General features: G+C 41.4%; 1 pseudogene; it reads left to right on the top strand.

Annotated features, from left to right (window-relative positions):
* Positions 1-10,322: 10,322 nt before the first annotated feature.
* Positions 10,323-11,158, top strand: LOC103750913 (annotated as a pseudogene).
* Positions 11,159-20,857: the final 9,699 nt, after the last annotated feature.

Raw genomic sequence — 20,857 nt, 5'->3', positions numbered from 1 at the left:
AAAATATGATAAAATAAAGGCTTGTAAATTTTACTTTAATTTCTTGTTAGAGAGCTTATGTGTATATTTTAATGCTTCACCACACCTATATCAAGGAAAGAAAAGTTACCTGAATTTCTTACCCTGTATTTCTCCATAAAAGTTATTTGCTTGCTTCAAGAAGTCATAAACAGAAAGCCTTTGGTCTGGGCAGGTGACATGAGTGAGTAAGGGCACGTAGGAGGGGTGGAGAATGGGTAAACGGAGGAACACTGTGTTCCAAAGGGGGCAGCTGCTACTTAGAGCAGGCAGATTGTTACTGGGCATAAATACGCATCCAGTGATGTCAGCTCTTATGAAGCGTTTCAAAAGAAACTAGGTTTTATGTGAATTTTCTGATTTTTTAATCCTACCAACTAACTTAAATAATTGAAAAGAAAAGATGCAATGCCAATGAAGCACTTCATTCAGACTGTCCAGGCAGTAGAGGGAGGGGTGTAAGAAGCAGCTTTGTGTGAGTCCGAAAGAGGAGTGCAGAGAGGGGTATAAATGTCTGGAGTTACCAAACAGCTCTCATCACTGAATAATGCCTTTGTTTTGCAGACAGAGAGGGAATCTCAAATACTTGTCATTTGCTTTCTTCTCTTTGCTATTGCAAAGCACTTTGCAGCATTTTGAAGAAAACAACACTCAAGTAAACAACACTATTTTCTTCTTTGAAGATGAAATCAATCCCAGAACACACCCTTTGAGGCTCTGAGTATGCCTGACCATTTTCCTCCACACCTCTTGACACACAAACTAAATGAGCATTATGCTCTAAATTCATCTTCAAAGAAGCAAGGAGACAGTCTAAGGACTCAGGCATAGCTGTCCTTGGAGAGAGTTTTCACCTCCCAGAGCTTTTCCATCCAGCCTCCTGGTTCTTTAAATATGAAGTCCCTGCCATTCTCCTGCCCTGTTTCTCTTCCATATCCCTGCATGACTGCACTCCTTCTGTGTCTGTTTCTGGACTCTGGGCATCACTGACGGTTGGTATCTGGTGGCTACAGCCCAAGGGTAGGAGACATATTTGACCTTGCAGCATTTGAAATATAACAGATATGATCTTGCTTGGAAGATACATACGGGCCTGGCCCATGCAAGCAACTGTCCCTAGCACACAGGATGTGGTATGGACAGGTGAGCTCCCTAGTCCATGGCCCTGCTCCTTTGGCAGGCTGTGTTCTCCAGACTCTCCATGGTGCCAGCTGCCCTTTGCTTTCCACCATCCAGTGGCTATAAATACAGTCACATTTCCCACATACTGTATTTATGTATCAGAAAATGTCTGCATTGCATACGTAATGCAGGAGATATAATTATAATATTTCAAAACTGGCCAAATTTCATGAAATATAAAATAACAGATGGCACCACACAATATTGGTGTGGTGTGCTTCGTTTAAATCATAACTGGGGCCTGAAAATATTCCCAATTGGTGCTGGGTGTCCATGAGCATGTATGTGAGGGTAGGGATAGAATGGCTCCCCTTCTTTGTCCTCTTGAAACTTTTCTTAGGGAAAATGGAGCTATGAAGATATCAATGCCTAATATCCTCACTTTCAGCCTTGTGGATCCACCAATTGTATGAGTCTCCATGTTTCTGTTAGCTGGATAATAGGAGGTTTGACCTATGAACGCAAGTTATGGCTTAAACACTGCCTGCCCATCACATATCAGACCCTGTTTTCATGAGTGGCACTGATCACTCACAGGGTGCCTATTTTCACCAAGAGCTTCAGCTAAAATTTTAAGCCTTCAGATAGAGCATAGCAGTTATATCAGATGTTCCTAGACAGGTGTGGGATGTATCCTGACCCTGTGTTTGACCATTGCTTTCTCTTACCTTCAGTCAAAGCCAATGCAATATGAGATGTCACTGATTCACAATAGACTTTTGAGAACTGGAGTTTAATGTGAAATTAGAAAGCACTCAAGGGCACAAGGCTGTCTGGAAGGAAGGCCAGACCAGGCAAAGCACATGCTATGCTGGTGCTTGACTGTCCTCATACCAAATGAAATGGCTCATTGATTTGGATAGGGCAAGATGTGTGTGTGTGTTTATGTACAGCTCACATTCTCTAAGTGGTTGCATTTTCCCCATCACAATAGCCTTTCCCATGTTACTGAAGAAACTATAACATTTGGCAATGAGTTTTCAGACCTGCATGTTCAACAACGTCAACACAAGGAGTCACACATGCCTGATGGTGAATCTCAAGGCTTAGAGGTGAAGTCTTTCATGACTCAACCTTTACTGAGTCAAAGGGCTACAGAAGGAACCCCAGCTGGTGGAAACCACCTGTAGGTATCTGCACTTAAACTTCTGAATGAATGTGATTTCCATAGCTCCATTCCATCTCAGGTATCTGAGAAGTAGAATATAAAGTAATCACTGATTTTGGGGTAGCTCAACATTTAATGGGAAGAAGATAACACATTTTTGCTTAATATAATGAAGAATGTCCTAATAATTTAAATAGTTCAATGACTGAAAAGCTCCCCCTAGAGGAAGTAGATTGTCCATGGGGGGAGTGGTCCATACAGACAGAGCCAAGTGTACCAAGTGTGTGGCGACAATGGAGAAGGGACATTAGGAGTTTCCTTGGCCAAGAGCAGCCCACCAACTGCAGTAAGAGAACCTGGAAGTTTCTTAAAAATGTGATTTTCAGGTTCCACTGATATCTACTGACTCAGAGTTGGAATTTTGGCAAGGTGCACTTTAGAACCTGAAAAACACTGGCCCTACAGGACTCCCTCTAGTGTGCTTATGGAGGTCACCATGCCACTTATGGCCCTCAGACCATAAGAGAAGACATATACAAGCAGGATTAGAGGAAACTCCCAGTCTCCTTTTCTCAGAAATGTATGTAATAGAATGCGATTAGAAAGCTTTCCTTTTCCTACCCTGCTGTCCACTCTACTGTAATCTGGGAAGGGAGCTGAAATTCATACTGTTTTTTTTTTTAAATTTTAATACTGAAAGACTCCATGAAAATGATAACATCTTAACTAGATGGGGTAATGCTTTAAGCCATTATTAGCAATTAAGCTATTAGTGTTAATTAGTGCATCAATTTGCTATCAGAGAGCAGGGCTTATCATCTTTGTATCCCCACTACTTAGCATGTTGTCTGACAAATATTATTATAGAATTTATTTGCTATGTATAGCTTTTGTCAAATAAGGATTTGGGGTGACATTACCTAGTCAAATAAATTGTTCTGGAGGTAGAATGGCTCAGGCTTAGAATGATTCAAGACAGGTGGGTAGAAGAATTCTATCCAGAGGAAGTTCTGAGGATTGCATAGGCCTAAGGAGCTGGAGCTGTTCAGGTCTGGAGGTGTGGTGGGAAGGAGAGAGACACGGAGCATGTGCACCTCCTCCACAATGCACACGTGTGAGCTAAGTGATTCACATGGACAGTGGCCCCCCACCCCTGCACCACTACTCCTTGTCTTTCTCACAAGAGGCTCTAGATCTTAGATTATGTCCTGGATTTACAAGTTTAAATGTAATACAGCTAAATGCCTGAGAGTGTGGGTGCTAGAGCCACAACTGTGTTCATATCCTAGCACTTTTCTTCTTAGCCAATTAATAGCACTGAACAAATTATTCAACCCCTTTCATATTCTATATCCTCATCTGTGAAAAGATGACAACAGTAGCACAAACCCACAGGTTGTGGTTAGGTTGGAATGACATAACACAGTGTGCTTTGCCCAGAATCTTGTGCATATAAAATGATAAGCAAATTCTAAATGTTCATAATGCTATTGTTGTTTCTTTGCTAGGGCAAGCTTTGTAAGCACTGAAACATACATTTGGACATAAGTATATATTTAGTGTCAGAATTTAACAGGCCCTCATATGACTTTCTTGTACCACCTAAGGATTTATTCTGATCCTGCCTTCTTCTCTGATTGCCTAGTGTGTTCTTGTTGCAGGATTCACCACTCCTCTTTCATATAAGCAGGTAGTTTCCTCGGAGACCTTCATTTGTACATGGGTACGGTAGATCTATATTCTTAAAGGAGAAGCTATTTCTCTAGAGGTTTTTCACTTAATCCTTGCTATTATATTGCTAAGTATGTTATTCATATTGAGATGAGAACGATATTGAGAAATGAGAAAAATATTCTAAACATGAAGCCAAACTCAAGCTTTCTCATGTTTAAACAATCTTGTATGAAGAAAAAGTAGTTGGGAATCCTAGAAAGGACAGTGACTACTTTCAAGTAATATTTTTCAGGAGGCTGGCTTGTTTCATAGGGAGGCAATAACATCTGGGATATGATTTCCTCTTTCCATGCCCTTGTGCTGCAGTGCTTTGAAGAGTAGAGCTGTCTATCTCTCAACCCTTCATAAGAAATAAGAACTAGAACACATGCAATTAGGGTTCAGCATCTTGGGGTGGGTCACCTGAGGGCATTTGCAACTTTTCTCCATTACTTCCTCCTTCTGTCTCAGGATCCCACCAAAGACACCAGATATATTTAGCCACCACACTTCCTTAGTGTTCTCTGGATTGTGCCTTGAACAGAAATAGTTTTGTCAACAGGAATCACCATGGACATGAATGACTATGCTGCCTTTCCACCACTATTTTTAATGAATTACTGGGTTCCTACCATGTGACACATTTAAATGACTAAATCCCTGCCCTGGGGAATTTTACCAGCTGAAGTTGGCCACAGGTAGATAATGAAATAATGACTGCACTTTGCGATATGTGTTCTAACAGGAAATACAGCAGGCACTGGAACATCCCTGAAAAGAAGTAGATGACTCTTAAGGATCCTTGCCAGGAAAACACAGTGGCCCGATTCACGGTTTCTGGTAGGGGGCTCATTGGGATGGACCTCATGGTCAAATGCACCCATTGAATTGGGATGTTCATTTATGTAAGAGGTTGTGTTTTAACACAGTTCTGAAAAAAAAATGCCTGTGAGCATCATTCCTAGGAATCAATGATTACAAGAGAGTATGTGGGAAGGGGGAATTATGTCTTCAGAACCCAGCATTTCCAAGATGTCTGCAGTGTAGGCATGGGGGGTCCTGAAGACAGAGATCTTTCTTGGTGTCTGGAAAGATAAGTTACCACCCTGTCTTTTCATGGCTAAATCTATACATTTCCTCCCTCTTTACTTTATATTCACATGCCAACCTACAGAAATCTGGCTTCTGAATCCTAATTTTTACTACAACCAACATTGATTTCCCCCTGATAACCATCTCACAGAATATTAATACACATCTTACCTAACTTCTTGGTAGCTGTCTGCGCTGTCACTCCCTCTTCCTTTGGACTGTCTTTTCTTGTATTGGTAACATCACCCTCTCTTCATCACACTTTCCTCTCCTCCTCATCCTCCCTTCCTCCTTGGGTTCTTCAGCTAGGCCATTAAAGCATTCTTTCTAGAGTCCCATTTCTTTTTTTTTTTTTTTTTCCAGGAAATCATTTCATTAACATCAGTGATAACTTCCATTACTGTTGGGTTTAGTGAGCATGATTAGCAATTTCTCCGCCACCAACAAAATCAAAAACAAAAACAAAAACAAAAAAACAAGTCAAACAGATAAACATATGAAATTTGTGAAGAGTAATATGGATGGAATTGCATAATACACTCTTCATTCAAGTCCAACAAGAACGTCTCACTTAACGTCCTTCTTTCTCCCAAATGGCCTTCACTCAGCCATAGGCTGCTATAGGTGTTGGCTTCCTCCAGTAGACAGTATCTTCCAGAGAGAACACACATGCCTATAAATAGTGTGTATAAGGTAATATGACTGAGAAAAGGAGGGAGAGATGGAAGAAGGGATGGAGAAAGGGAGGGAGAAAGAGAAAAAGAGCACAGATAAATAAAATACACACGAGCAGTGACTGTCAGTGCTTTAATCTACCCAACAAAAGAAACAAAGGTGCTCATGCCAGTCAAAACTTTGTCATTTTTCTAGCCAAATGAACTAGTCGTGTGTGTGTGTGTGTGTGTAGCAAAGGTTAGGGTAGTGAGACAAACAAGACAAAGTTTCGATTTCCATACTTTTCCTGAGAAGGGAAACATGTCTGTTGCATGAACCTAAAGAAATCTCTTGTGATTACTACCTACCTCTCTGAGCCACATAAATATACCTTTAATTTCTTCCTTGACATCCTTCCCTGTGGATATCTCAAATACAACCTCAAGACAGCTTGCCCCTAAGTCATCATATTAGTAAGCCAGTATTGGGTTAGTACTAAGTGTCAGCCACTTTGCTCCAGTCATGTAGGTTATCATATGATATCTTCATGTCAGTTCTTTGAGGCAGGTGGTGAGGGGCACTAATGTAATCAACCTGTAAGAAAAAGATGTGGGGTTAGATAGAGCAGTCTGAATCCATGACTGTAAGTTGTAATATTATGCTGGCTTCCCAACCTAGACCACAGATGTTCTATTTATTTGGGTTTAATGGAATATTTCCTTTCTCAGTCAGTGTCACAATGAGCATCCAGAAATACAGCATGCACTCAAGGTATCAGTTTTGCAAATTCCCCATCACCACTGAATCCTATCGCTAGCATTATCTCAACCTTTCCATGCGTATCACAATCATCTAGAACTTTAGACAAAGCTCCCTTCTTGTGTCTTCACTGTTGAGGTGCACTTCTACATGCATGTCTGCTACCTTCGTCCCTACTCTGCATCCAGGATCCAGAACAATCTTGCTTACCTACTTTAGAAATTCCAAGTAGCTCCACAGCATACTGGATGGAGATGAACTAATTAGGAGGACCTATAGAGGACCATTGGCTCCTCCACTGCATCTGCTGGATTAGCTTGCATTTTCTCTGACTCTGGCCACCTTCTTTCACTTTCTAAAATGGATCATGGTTATTTCATACCATGACATTCCCTCCACTGGGGTCTTCATCATGGACTCATTCTTCAAATCATAGACAGTCTTTCCTTTCCAGGGAAGCTTCTCTGTACTATTAAACCAGGTCAAGCTTCCTATTTCTCTTCCCTTGGCACAATGCGTCTCCATGTCTAAGTAATATTTACCATTATAAATTTTTGCTGTATGGATAGTTACTTAATATTTAACTACCACCTTCCAGATTATAAACTCAGGAGGCCAGAGGCCTTGTCTGCTACTAATCTCTGTTTTTTTTTTCTCAAGAGCTGAGTCTATTTCTAGAGTAATATAAATATAGTGGCTTAATAACTGATTAGATATTCTTCTTTTTAACATTTATTTATTTATTTATTTATTGCATGTACATTCATGTATGCATATGGGCCATAGCATACTTGTGGAGGTCAGGCAAGTTGCAGTAGTCCATTCTCTCCTTAATCCATGTGTGTCCTGAGAATTGAGCTCAGAGTTTTAGGCTTGGTGGCAAGTGCTTTTCCCCACTGAGCCATCTCACTAGCCTTGGATGCTCTTCATGATGGTGATGACTCAAATCAGGCAAGTTCTATATAGCAGGCACTGTGCTCAGTACTAAACATTTAATTGTCATTTGTTTCTTACAACCACACGTAGTGATAGTGCTCATTGCACAGATGAGGAAACTGAAGGTGAGAGAGACAGGCATCATGCCTGGAGATGTCAAATGTCAGAGCTCAATCCTAAATCCAGTCCTATCTTGTTGTCTAGGATGAGGCCCTACTGCTTCTGCAATACCAATTACTGATCCTTGGTCTTAAATAGCCTAAATCCTATGGCATGTAGTGCAATTCTCATATGATTAAGACAAAAGGTTTATCTGTGTCTACATTAAGTACAGATTTCCATAGTTGTGATTTATTTCATGTATGGAACAGAATAGTGAGGAAATCCAGATAACACAGGGGCAACAATCCAGAGCCCTGTGGAGAAGAGTAAAGAACAAGGATGCAGGCCTGCAGGGGGCAGGCAGAAGAATCTAGACTTCAGGAAAGAAGGTATATGAAGTTAGATGAAAGAGCAGGAAGAGCTCTTTCTTTACATTCCCCAAAGCCCACAGTCTGGATGGAAGCTTCTCCTGGACACAGGAGAAAGAATTAATAAAATTTCCAGAAGTCAAATCCAGAGAAGAAATCTGCTGGAGGTTACTATAGGATTTAGAAGTGTTGTTTCCACCTAAAATGTGCACTTGGAAATTCCCAGGTGGGGAGGCATAGGGTCAGCCTGACTGTGACTTGTTAGAAAGCAATGCACCAGGCTGTCACTGGATAAGTGATGATGACAGCTGTCATTTAGGACACTTTCCAGCTCTAGGCTAAATGCTTCACAAATTTTCATTCACTCCTAGTGTCTTCTCAGTAGAGTGTACATGCTTATCATAATTCACCAGGTAAGAAAATGGAAACTCAGAGAGGGGAGGGTACATGGCAGATTTAATTCTGTCCTATCTTACTAGAAAGCCCCTTTGCCATCTACATGTGGCCACTGTGAGGATCATTTGTCACCCTTGTGTTGTAGGAAGATTGGGATGTTCATTAACTAATTTATTTTTCATTCATCTATTCCATAAACACTTACTTAATAGTTCTAAAAAGTGAGGCACAGAGATAGAAGCGCTGGGAAGAACCTAACTCAGCAACACAGAAATAAAAGTAGTCATCATGGAAGTAACACAGGTTTCCCGTTTTCTAATGTTCCTCATAGGCAGAAATACCACAACTTCATGGATTGGAACTCCTTCCTACAAAAATGTGACATAGGACAAGAAATTTCAAGATATAGAACTTGCAAAAGGGCAAGAACCTAAGAAGACAAGGGTCCTTCACAGGGTAAGAGGTCTGTACAGGACAAGGGATCTGCAGAGGACAAGAAGTCTGCACAGGAAAGGACCTGCACAGAGCAAGGGGCCTGCACAGAGCAAGGGGTCTGCAAGAGACCTGTACAGGGTAAAGACACTATTGCACATGGTAAGGCATGTTCACATGGTAAAGAATCTATAGAGGGCTGGATCTTCCTGTGCTGTCCTTTCACTTTGAAATCCTCAGGAAACAGCAGATACTAGGTACCTAATCATGAGATGATATTTCAGTGTCTGCATCTCATAGATCCTTCACGTAGACGGATCCCAATGTTGAAGGGAAAGGACTTCACTTACGGCGTGACTTCCTGCTTCTAATGTCTTGCTCTTCCAAAACTAAAGCTGTGTATGCATCATCCTATTTGCTTTCATTCTGTGGAACCAGCTGCTTCTCTACCCTCTGTTCTTTTCCCCTCTCATTTCTCTATGTCCTTGTGGGCAACAAGGGCTTTTCTTCATACTGTCATTTGGATCTTACAGTCCTTCCCAAAAAATCAGTACTTAAGAAGTAGGCAAGGAAGCATCATGGAATATAAGAAGAGGGGTTTGTGGGGGCTCTGTCAGACAGGTTTCTCTCTGCCTGATACGCCACTGAAGAACTTTGTTCTTCCATTTTTCTCCTGCATTCTAGACGCTGGTCTCAGTGGCTGCTCTCTCTCTCTCTCTCTCTCTCTCTCTCTCTCTCTCTCTCTCTACCCTTGGCCTGTCTACTTGCCTTGGCTACAACTGAAACCCATTGCTTTGCCTTGAGGGAGGCATGGAAGGGCTCCTTCCTGCTGGGCCCTCTATGGACAGGTGCTTTTATAGATCACAGGGAGTTTTTTTTTTTTTTCACCTGTCTGTGTCTCATTTTCCAAGTTCCCAGAACATGAATTACCTTCTAGGGAGGTTAGTATTACCTGAAAATGACTTCAGAGATGCAGCGAAAAGCTTCATGGTGAGCATACAGGAATATCCAAATCTCAAACCCTTCAAAACCAGGTGTTTAAGGGTATTTAAGGGTGTTTAAGTCTTCTCTTATTGGGAAGACTGGGAGCTTGGTGGGTGGTTTGGCATTACTGAAGTTGTAGAATCTTTAGACATAAGCCAACTGGCATATAATTAGATCATGGGGGCAAGGGGCAGGGAGAAGGGGGCTGAACAATGCCCTAGGAAGAGATTAGTATAGTTCTCATGGGACTCCAGTTAGTTACATTGTAATGGGTGTTATCAAAAAGCAAGCTGGGACTGGAGAGTCGGCTCAGTAGTTAAGAGTACTGACTGCTCTTGCAGAGGACCTGGGTTCAATTTCCAGCACCCACATGGCAACTAAAAACCATCCATAACTCCAGTTCCAGGGGAATCCAATGCCCTCTTCTGACCTTGGCAGGCTGTTGCACAACTCGAGGGCTCTTACACACATGCAGACAATACATTCATACACATGAAATAATTTTTTTTAAAAAAAAAACAAGCTTAGGACTTCCCTTTCTCCTCAATTCAACTCCCATGTTAGTCACCACATCTAAGATGGCTATGTCTCCCATATACACTGATCTTGGCAAATCCACCATGGATGTCATCACCAAAGGGTACAGATTTGGCTTAATAAAACTTGAGGTGAAAAAGTCTGAGGATGGATTGGAATTTACCAGCTCAGGCTCAGCTAACAGGGAGACCACCAAAATGAACAACAGCCTAGAAAACAAGTACGGATGGATGAGTACAGTCTGATGTTTACAGAGAAGTAGACTGACAACACCCTGGATACTGAGATCACTATGGAAGACCAGTTTGTGCATAGACTGAATCTGACTTTTGATTCATTCTTCTCCAACAATTCTGGGAGGGGAGGGCATGCAGAAATGAAGACAGAGTACAAGAGGGAACATATCAACCTGGGCTGTAATGTGGACTTCTGCATCTTTAGATCCTCAGTCTGTGGTGCTCTCGTGCTGGGCTATGACAGCTGGTTGACTACCAGATGAATTCTGAGACCATGAATTTCAGAGTGCCCCAGAGCAACTTCTCAGTTGGCTTCAAGATGAATGAATTCCAGCTTCATATTAATGTGATTGACTGGACAAAGTTTGGTGGCTCCATTTACCAGAAGGTGAACAAGAAATTGGAGACATCTGCCAGGCTCACCTGGACAGCAGGAAATAGTACTACTCCCTATACAGTAACAGCCACTGATCCTCAGGTCTATTTTTCTGACAAGTGAACCACTCCAGGCTGATTAGCTGAGGAGACACTGAGGCCCTACACCCAGGATCAAACGGACACTGTCGACTCTGCCGGAGTACAAGAATATCTACATTGGCACCCACAAGCTTGGTGTAGGGCTGGAATTTGAGAATAACTGAATATTATACAATTGTTAATTTTAAGCTATTTTGAAGCATAGTTACATTCAGAATTTAGTGTAACTTTTAATGGTGTATGCCTAAGACACCAAAAAAATTGCTAAATATCATGTTAGACCCCCAGGTTGAGGATGATTCAGCTTTAAGGTGTTACCATTTCAGAAGTACAGAAGAAACCCAATTCCAAAAATGGTCCTTTTGTATGCAGACTTTGGGGAGGAGCCTCTCTAGAAGGTCCAGGTTTCCCTTTAAAATCTACAAATGGTTGCAAGAGGCCGATAATGTGTGGGCCCTTTATATAAATTTGTAGTGTATCCATGGATGAAACTTTACGTTTCTGAGCACTTGGTTTCTAATTCCAACTACGGAGACATTCCTGGCTTGATGGTATGCACGCATCTGTCTAAAAGTGATGTTTCTAGATAGATCTTCATTCTCTGTCCATATTCTAGCCTGTATTGTAGTTTTCAGGTTTATGGTTAGCAGTTTTTTCTGTGCCATTTGGGAAGGGGGAGGGTGGCTGTGATGAAGCCAATGATTCAAGACTTAATTCTTCTTTGACTACTTTTTTAGTTTTATTTTTACTGTTGCATCAGAGTGTGAAATGACTTCTAGATCTACAGGTCTGATTGTGATCGAATGGCCGCACTAGGAATCCAAGTTGGACTTCTGTTTCATTCTCACCACTCTATTTTTTTTAGTAATTTAATGGATGTATTTTAGAGTCTTCCATTTTGTGGAATTAGATCCTCCCCCCTTCAAATGCTGTAACAAACACCACTTAAAATAAAACTTGAATAAAATATTGAAACCTCAAAAAACAAAGTAAGCCTGATTCCTAAATCCATCTGTTTCCTGACTCACCAGACGATCCCTCCATCTCTCACATCCTCCCACCAGGATACCATCTACCATTTTGTGATCCAGTCAAGAAATTCAGTTCATTCCAGAGGTTAGACAGATGGGGCCACCTAATCTTGGACTTTCAGGTCCAAAACTATCAACTAAATGAACATCTTTTCTTTACAAAGCCCCCAATCTCAGATATTTTGTTATAGCAATAGAAAATGAACTCAAATCCTCTAGTAGTATTTTCCTGGGTCAAGATGAGAGACTAAACTGCAGATCTAGAGGGAGACAACTATATAAATGAATGAAGTGGCCTGGCAGGGTTGCAGCTAAAGTTCCATGTAATTTTTATTCATAAAAAATGAAGCAAGAGCAGAACTAGATCTTCTGATTTTTCAAGAGAAACTGAAAATTTGGATGATCAGATGTTTAAATACTGGCTGGATACTCCATTTTTAAAAATGTTGTTGGACACATATGGCAGAGGGTATGTCTGTTGATCAGGTTGCCTAGTGGTAGCCCCTGGTGCACACAAAAAGACAGACCCAGAAGCTGCAGATCCTGATTATAGTCCTGTTGCACAGAAGGTGGCTGTGCAAGGTGTTTGTGGCTATGCTGATGCAAACTACCACTGCTATGAGACCTCAGAGTATAGGTACCATGCACCCCTCATACTCTAAGGCCTGGGTCAAAAAGTTGTTTCCAGAGAGATGCAGGGGCAAAGAAACCCTGCTGTACCCTCCACTCTGATGTGCCTGGCTTTGTATTTCTCAGTTCTCACTCCCTTACACTGTGAGGCCTGACAAAAGTTTCACTAGCTAAGATCCATCTTAGCATGCTGCTGTGTTGGTAGAGGGAAGGAGTGGGAGGCCCACAGGTGACCCCATTCTGGACTGGTCTTGGCAGGGGGTTCAGACCAGGTGGTGATGGCACATAGTTATTCAAGGTCACATGGTAGTGATGGCTTGAGGTGCTTTGGACATCCTGATGGCATGGGAGGTTTGCAGAAGCCATAATTTGGTGCGTTGATTTAGCCACAAGCTCCCCCCAAATTCCTGTTTTGGTATTGTTTCACAAAAATTAATCAGACTGTTTTTTTTTTTTTCCCATCCACACATCTCAGATAAGAATATATTCAGTTAAGTACCTTTTGGAAATATCAATGCCAAGCAATAAGAACTTTGTCTAGGAAGGATGAGGGACAACAAACCAATTGGCTTAATAATCTCTCTTGCTTCAGGGTTTTCAGGATGACCTCAGGCCCAACATTCTTGGCCAATTTGAAACCTTTGTTTATAGTGGAGATAAGGAGACCCTTATAGTTCATGCTAAAGATAGAAAAAAGAGCAAAAGTCCACTCAAAACTCTGCTCCAAGCTCCACCAACCTAAAGTACAGGTAACCTACTTAGACTCTGGTTTGTCATTTTGTCAGTGGCAGTGTTCTTGGGGAGAGCTGTTCATTCCAGAGAGCACCCAGCCTGCCCTTCAGTGAAAAAACTAGAAAGCCTTATCTACAACGTTGCTCTGAGATTTTCGTTCAGTAGTTCGACTCCAGAGCCAGGGAATCTTTGGGTTAACAGCTTAACTTGTGGGTCTTTAGTTTAACTGAACTTTGGAGGCCTTGGAGGCTCTCCTATCCTTCAAGGAAACATCAAAAGCAGAAGCAAGTGTGTCAAACACAGGTACCTAGTGAAGCTTGAAGAATCTAATTTTGCAGGAGGGCATCTTCATGTAAGTGCAGCAGCTCTGCTGTGTAGCAAGACAACCCTCTGCTGAGGAGGGAAATCAGATTCATTTCAATCTTCAGCTCAACACAATTTCAGTCCAAATAGATACAGCTTGAGTTTGTTTTTCCCTGTCATTACTACCCGCTCCAGTGTTTCCATTTTAAAAGGTATGCATGTGGACTGAACCTGAGCAGGGATTATTTAAAATACAGTCCTGGCTGATTTCATTTAAATGGCCCCAATATCTTTGCCTAATAGCCAGTGCATGCTTAGTAAAACACACAGGTGCAGCTGGCCTGGAGGTTTTCCTATCAGCTCTCACAAGAGAAATATGAATATGGGCATTTGCATGACCATTTGTGATTTTCCAGGGACTTTTACATTTGTCACTTGGTTTTCTCCCTCCTTTCTCTGGCAATATGAACACAGATTCAGGACCAGTGTCTGCCTTCTACAGATGTCATTCTTTTCTGGAGTCTCAGTTACTCTGAGCACAGTGGGTACTCAGGAACAGCAAACAGTACTTGAAAATAAGGTAAATGGCCCAAGGTTAGGTGTTGGAGTAAGAACCTCTGAAATTCCTCATTCTGTTTGATCACATTGAAGATTATCCTAGTCTCAGTCTCAGCAATGCCAGGGATAAGACAGAGCCTCCCCTGGGTCTGTGGAGCTTTGGGACAGATGCTCCTTTAAGGAATAGGAGTACTCCTTGAGCCAGTGGCACTCTCTCACAGTGTGGCTAGAAAATAGCAAAATGGAAAGAAAACCTAGGTGTGTGATCCCTACTGCAGGTTTCAGAATTATCTGAGCTTTCTTTTAAAACTGGCTAAAGAATCGGAACACTGAAGTCACTGTCACTCAGTCTCTGGGGCCAGCTCTTGCCAACAGCAAGGTCTCCTGACTCTCCTGTCATTCTATACTGCTAGCAAACGTACTTTGGTCCAGTGCTTTGCACAAAGGGTCAGTGTTAGCAAGCATGTGGGAGCCCAGAGGAGAGGGAGGGGTAGGTGAGGGGGCATTGGCTCTATGGAGGGCTTGGGCCTAGGCTGGTGGAGCCCTGGCAGCAGCTGGTGTCTTGCAGAAACTGAAGGGGTTGGGAGGCAGAAAGGAAGGAACACAGTTGAAATTCTCTGCCACTGATTGAACATGTCCCCTGGGGAGTCATGAAGTCAGGAATGAGTGACTGTGTGGTTTTCTTTTTCTTCTCTCATTCCCCTCCTCCCTGTTCCTTTTTCTCTACCAAATGCAAATCAATAGACATGTATTCACTGTCTAACAAGACTGTCAAGGAGAGAAGAGTAGCCTTTTCATTCCAGAAGGGGGAGAAGGGTAGAAAGAGGCGCTCCACACAGGGAGGGAAGGAGGACAGGAAATGGGAGGGCCTTTAAGGGGCTGAAAGAGAACAGGAGGAGCAAACCAATCCCCTTCATGCCCCTTCATCTCCAGTCTTCACTACGCAAAATGGGCAGTGGCATGCCCACCCCCCATTAGAATATTCTAGATTTTCTAAAGAGCTATTGGTTGGGGAAGATTCTCACAAAGACAAAAATCTGGTGTGATTTTCTTCAATACAGCTGTCCCTTAGTATCTGTTGGGCTTGGTTCCAGGACCCCAGTAGATATCAAAATCTGTGCATGCTCAAGTCCTTTGTGTAGAATGGTACAGTATTTGCATATGTTACTTATATCCTACCGTAGATGTCAAATCATCTCTAGATTATTTAAAACACTTAAAACAATGTAAATGCTATGTAAATTGTTGTTATACTGTACTCTTTAGGGAATAAGAACAAGAAAAAGGTCATGTTTGGTATAGCCATACTTTACTTTTTTCTGAAAGTTCTTATTTGGGTTTTAGCTGAATCTGTGGATGAGAAACTGGTTATATGGAAGACCAACTGTGTTTAGTTAAAATTGTATCAGGCATACATATCCCAATGAAAGGTTTGAGGAAGCTGTGAGCTGTTTGCTAGAGCAAATTTACTCAGTTTCTGGACAGTCGGTCCATGGACTAGAATACTGCTAATATGGTCAGTAACCACCAAGCCCATAATCAAAAGGAATGTTAATGTGGGCAGGATATGGGATTTTCTTTTGGAAAAGAAACAGGAATTGATAAAGGAAGCCGAGATGTATTTGCAGAAGGACATGGCAGATAGAGCTAAGTAGATTTATCCCCAGAATACTTGGTTACCTTAGGGTGGTCCCAGGAAGTAAAGGTACAGGGTATCTTGGAAGACAACAATCAGGAGTATTGAGAGTGATGGACTGACTGGTGAAAATTCTGTTAGACACTCCCAATTCCCAGAGCTTTCTAATTCTGCCACTGTAGCATAAAGGAGAAGTTCCAGGTCTGAAGGAATTGAAGAAGAGCCACTCTAGGCTCCATCACAGGAGCAAGTTGAAGCTCTGACGGGAAATAGAGCTTGAATGTCTTCATCCCAAAGGCAAAACTCACTGGGCTTTCTTCCAAAATGATGGACGCCAAGCCTGGAGCCTCTTGGCAAGAGAAGGAAGGACTCATGCCTAGAGAAACTTGCCTGGCTTAAGATGAAAAGACTTTCAGCTACAACGCTTGGTCATCCAGGAAAAGAGCCTATGGCAAACTCCTTGCCTGATCATCTTTCAAGGGCCCAGCAGTGGATCAGCTCCATGGAGGAACAGAGATTCCAGTCAGCCTTTCATTGCCTTTCCTGAAATATAACCGGAAGGCCAAAGATCACCAGAGAGTTGAGGCTGCCTTCCTGCATAAAACACAAAGGCTAACACAGATGAGCTGAAAAGGGGACTCAGGAGATGGGAACTGTGCTGGCAGCCAAAGGAAACTTCAGAAAGCCTTAATTAACATCTTTAGAGAGATATGAGAAGATATCATAGCCAGGAACAAGAATAGGGCACTAAAAATCAGGCAATAGGGAAGGTTGTTTGAAATTAATAATTTGAAAGTATAATTTTTTAAAGTCAGTAAAAATGAAAGTCAAGGACATCTTGATGAAAAGAAAGCAGAAAATAATATGAAAACCAAACCACATGGCTACCATCCTTTTTAAAAAATCCCACAAAGAACAAATAAATACAGAGGCGATAAAATTTCAAAGACAATATAAAAATTACATAAAGATTCTCTGAGTTGAAGGACGTGACTTTACCATTTTGAAAAGACTCGTTGAGGGCTCAGTGGTAGAGCACTTGCTTATCATGTGTGAAGCCCTGGGTTCTATCCCCAACATCACAGGGAAAATAATGGAAAGCTTATTGAATGCCTGACACAATGGAAGAAAATATTTCTACATTAAGAAATATCACTGTGAATCTTTGGGAAGCTGTGCATAAAACAAATACCCTAAATGTATACTGAAATAAAATACCATTTTCATATAAAGAAACAAAAAACAGCATTCATCAAGCCATGCTTAAATTGAGAAGAAAATGTGAAAGAAATTGTTTCAAAATTTAGAAGAGAGGGCTAGCAAGATGATTCAGGGGATAAAAGCCCTTGCCACCCACACTAAACTGAGGGCCTGAGTTTGATCTCTGGAACATATGGGGGAAGGAGAGGATTCACTCTGAAAGTTGTTCTCTGACCTCCACACACATGCTAAGGCAAGCATGCACCGAACACACAGATACATACACTCAATAATAAAAAAATTAAAATGTGTTGCATCTTAAAAAAAATTTAGGAGATAGTCACTGTCAACCTAGGGTTCTATTTGCAGCAGGGCCAACTATGTCTCAGTTGAGGTAAGAGAACAAAGCTGTGTTTAAATATGCAAGCCCCCCCCCCAAAGACCTCAGAGCTGTACCTTCTCAGCAGCTGTAGGGTAATACCTTAGTAAGACAAAGAGCATTAAGAAGGAAACCTTGATCCAGAAAACAAAGGAGAAACACAGGACACTGTATCTTCTCAGCAAAGGAAGTCACAGGCCATAGCTGCCTCTAAGGGAGTTGGAAGTCTCTGGAGAAATCCTTTAAAGCTGCTATACTGAGAAGTTACTCAATCTACCCAATTATATTGAGAGATACTTTAGAGTTCTGCAGTGAGTTTGGGGAGAATTGATGATAAGTCCATTAAAAACGTGAGCAAATGAAACAAATAGATAAGTTACCATCTCCAGGGAAAGCAAAATGTTGTAAAAGAAAGACAATAGTTAATAGTCTTAACACTGTTGGTTCAATACTGACTCACTCAAACTTTGTGACAGTTTTATATCGGGTTACTAGGGGAGGGGAGCAGTGGGGCTGGTGGCAAGGTCAACATGGGCTAACCCAGCATCCACTATGTTAGCAAGCCAGCAGGTCATTTAAAAATCATTACATCATGCACTGGGAGAGGAGCTAAGTGTGATGGTGCACAGAAAAATATGCCTATTTTTAAAAGAAATAAAAAAGCTAAGCCCAGAGGAAATAACTAACAGCTAAAGAGATGGGACTAGCAGCTTCTGAGCAGTGAGATTTGAGATACTGTCTTCTTTCAGTCCAAGAATTTAACACTGGTAACCTAATAAAATAGGAATGAATTATTTTGGTTAAAGTTTTTCAGATTTGAAAAATGCAAGATGCTGACATTAGTGAGACACATGGCTTTATGTAGTAAAGATCCTTGAAGTCAAATTCTTTCAAATTCGGTCTTTGGTGTCAGAAGTCTCTGAGTCTCAGCTTGCTCAATGGTGTGTTGTAATGTTCATTTGGTGTCAGAGACTGGTTGGGAAGGTGGTCATGGTGCATATTAGCCAGCTAGCAGGGACATTAGCTCCTAGTGTATATTTCATACATGGTATTTGTTGCTAAGATCATCTTGGCTGACAACCAAGACATTCTGTGAACATATTAACAGTTTGAGAAAGTATCATACATAGATTAAGATCTGTGTCCAGAAGTCACCCACGGTAAGCAAGCCCCAGGGGCTTTGGAAGAAGGTTTACTGTTGGAGTTCTAAAGTAGTCATTTAATAAGTTATGGCTCCTTTGAATGAAGTAGTACCTTTGTGGTTTAAAGGCACTAATGTGCCTCCTGGAGTAATTAGCTGCTTGTAGGGAATCACTTACCATCTGGGAAGCTCCAGTGCATTTTGGAATATGTAGAGCTGAAATGGCAGGGACAGATTCTAATCTGCAATGCTTTATCATCTTCTTCTCTTTAAACTTTATAAGCAAAACCAAATGCCCCAGTGTTACTGAACCTGCAGTTCATTCTTCCTTAGCTCTTAGTCAGGCTTCATGTGCACCTGTGCATCTTTCTATTGCCCAGCACTGCTAGGCACAGAGCTGAGCTCAGTTAAAAGGAATGTGATCCTCAGCGTTACCCCAGTTTAAGCCCTGCCTCGAGGCTTTTGAATGAGCTGTTTTTCCTGCTGAGGGCAATTCTGGCTGACTGGCCACCATGGTTGCTCCTTCTGGGATGCCAGGTGAGAATTTACTTCAGAGGGGCAGTCTCCTCCCACTAGCCTTCTTCTCCACAGCTTTGCTCTTTTGTTTTCTCCTTTTCTATGATGCAATGTTCTTACAAGTACTTGTCACAAATGTAATCAATGGTATAATTGGTGGTTTCATGTTTGTCTTCCTTTCTTCTGTGTGGATTTTTGATGGATGAGAAGCATTTCATCTGGGTTTATCCTATCTCCTCTACATCACACATGATAGACATGTACCCAGGCCACAGTAGGTATGCAATGAATATTTCATGAATAAATGAGCCAAGAAATGCATGAAGTGCCAAAGACAGTTTTTCATTCATGTGGCTCTTTGTAGAAAAAATGATGCTGAGTAAGGTGGCCCATACTTAGTCTAGCTCTCAGAGGTAGGATCATCTAGAGTTCAAGGCCAGCCTGTGCTACATAAAAAGTTCAAGGCAAGACTGAGTTACATAGAAAGACCCTCTGTCAAAAAACCAAAAAATAAAATTAAGCAAAAAGTTAAACAAATAAAATCAAACAGATCAGAAGGAAGCTATATGTCCTTGCCCAAATCAGCAGGAAAAGAGGTAGGAGAGACCAGGCCGGTCAGACCCCAGGAAACTTGGCAGAGGATGGTGAAGGCACCACACCCCCTCCCACTTTGTCTTTCTCATGAGGCTGTGATGGTAGCAGGACATAGGTCTGCCTCACTACACCCCTAGTTCAAAGAACAGGAGCTCATAGGAGTGACTCTCCTCCATACACAACTGCACAGTTGCTGTACTTTATCGCTATTTAAATACAGTTTGGGTGATTTTGTTTGCTTTGGAAGAAGAAAAAAAAAGTTCACAGAAGGTATAAAATTGTATATTATTTACCCCAGAGAAGAGAATAGTTCCCCTAGTAAATATGTACTGAAGCATCTTTATTTTTATTTGTATTTTTTTAGATGCTTTAAATGGACCCAGTAGACCGTAATATCTCCTTTTAGAGTTGGTGCCATCTATTGATTAAATATGCATTTATACATTTCTACTCTTTTAAAAATAAAAGAGACATATGTTTTAGTCAAATAATAGACCTACAAGAATTGATCAGTAAAAATACATATTTATGTGGTCTTTACAAAAGATTTTTGTCAAGCACACAAATTTTAAAAAAATCCATAAATTATTTCCTGATCTTCACTGATATTTGTTAAGTGTGAATTTAATTAAGAAATGCCTTGTGTGGATTAGGGAGTAGATTGTTAGATAAATGGGTGCCTGTGTTTTATTTTGTTTTTGTGGTACTGAGGTCTGCACTTAGGGCCTTGTGCGTGCTAGGAAAAATCTCTACCATTGAGCCACATCCACCGTCTTAAATGGATGTTTTTAAAACAAACATAGTCTGGCCAGGTATGCTGACTTATGCCTATAATCTCAGCACTTGGGAGACTGTGACAGAAGGATTACCCATGAGTCCATGGCCAACCTGGGTGACATAATGAGTTCCAAGACAACCTGCCACAGAATGAGACACTATTTCAAGAAAAAATTAAAAATATTTTTGATTCTTTGAGAATTTCACAAAGTATTTTTATCATATTCAGACATCCTCCCCTATCTGCACCCCACCTTACTACCTTCCCTTGATTCCCTCTATTATTGTTTTTAAGGCCTTTAGTCTAATTTGTGACCCTAAAAGCTCTTGGGTGTGGGTCCATCTCCTGGAGCCTGGCCAACCTAC

This window comes from Nannospalax galili, unplaced genomic scaffold, assembly GCF_000622305.1.
Source record: "Nannospalax galili isolate Female #2095 unplaced genomic scaffold, S.galili_v1.0 scaffold66, whole genome shotgun sequence".
NCBI classification, from domain to species: Eukaryota; Metazoa; Chordata; class Mammalia; order Rodentia; family Spalacidae; genus Nannospalax; species Nannospalax galili.
The sequence above is the reverse complement of the archived record's forward strand: the minus strand, read 5'-3'. Positions and strand labels throughout refer to the sequence as shown.